The sequence below is a fragment of the Chrysochloris asiatica genome, unplaced genomic scaffold (genome assembly GCF_000296735.1).
Source record: "Chrysochloris asiatica unplaced genomic scaffold, ChrAsi1.0 scaffold02493, whole genome shotgun sequence".
NCBI lineage: Eukaryota > Metazoa > Chordata > Mammalia > Afrosoricida > Chrysochloridae > Chrysochloris > Chrysochloris asiatica.
This window is the reverse complement of record NW_006411011.1, coordinates 2,984-4,437: the sequence shown is the minus strand read 5'-3', so window position 1 is coordinate 4,437 and position 1,454 is coordinate 2,984.

The following is a 1,454-nucleotide window of genomic DNA, read 5'->3' as shown; positions in this document are numbered from 1 at the left end:
GCCTATTTCCTCTTTTGTCTGCTTGTCCCATTCCACAATCCCCATTCAGGCCTTTTTTCTAGTTGTAAACAGTTCAGGGCCAGCTGTGGCCATTTGGTTTTAATTGGAAACTGTCTCTTTAAATTTTGAGGAGCTCTATGCACTTGCCTAACAGAACCCTCCGAGGGTGGGACTGGGGTACCCACTAGCTCAGGCACCCCTATAGTCACCAGAATGGAGGTACACAGACAGCAAGAGACCACTGAACAGCTACCAAAAGAAATGAATGTCCACACCATTATCTCTGCGGTTCTGCCAGGCGTCTGTGGCCACTCCGATCCTTCCCCCACTTGGTTTTACACAATATGGCGGCTCCTGGAGCAACTGAGTGTCCCAGACTAAAAAGCAATGGATTTCTTGCTTCTGCCACAAACTCCTCCAGCTATAAGCCTTCCAACCTTCTAAATACTGCTTTATATGTGGTTCAGAGTTCTGGGACCATCCCCTGAGCCTGCTTGGTCTGGTATTCTGTGTTGTTGCTGGCAGAACTCCTTTACTGCACTTCCACCTGATCCGCCATCTTGTTTGTTCCCACCAGTAATTATTTTTTCAAAGAAACTTTTACCTTCCTTCGGTTATTGGTCCAGTTTGTAATGGGTTATTTCATAGGTAGAGTCATGGTTGATTTGCAAGTTATTTGACACATAATCCACTGTCACTCATTTATTCGACAAAATCGTTTCACTTATACACTCATTGTTTTTAGTAGCCGTGGACGTGGATGGGTGTTTTCATATAACCAGAGTGCGGATAATTTTTTACTTATTTTCTTAGATTCCAGATTTTTTGTTGTTGTTAAATGCTGTCGAGTTAGTTCCAACCCATAGCGACCTTGTATAGGGTTTCCAAGATAGAGTCTTTAAAAATGTAAAGAAATCATGTTATTCCTCTGCTTAAAACTTTCCAGTGCCTTCCTTCTCACTCACAATAAAAGCTAAAGTTCCTGCACTAGTTTACATGGTGCTTTATATGACTGCAAAAATTGATAGTGAACCTCCTTCTTTAGAACAACACTAGCATTTATAGTTGATGTCACATAGTTAGCAGCTGTTTATGCTGTATGTTTAGATTCTGTTGTCAAGATTATGATCTGATTGTTTCTATAAATCTCCTAATTATCTCTGCAACACTCTTAAAACATACTATGTAGTTATAACTTCAGAAATTGCTGCTTATACCCAGTTATGTGCTAGCTTGAAGAAATAAGGGATGTCTTCTCATTCAATTTAGTTTAGTGTAATAAATTATATAATACTTTTTTGTTTTTCTGAGAACTAGCTTTTGTCACTGGCTTGCTTTTTTAATTTTAGAAAAGTTTGTTGTTGTTGTTGTTGTTAAGTGCCATCGAGTCGGTTCCGACCCATAGCGACCCTGTACAGGGTTTCCGAGGGTGTAAATCCTTACGGGAGTAGAAA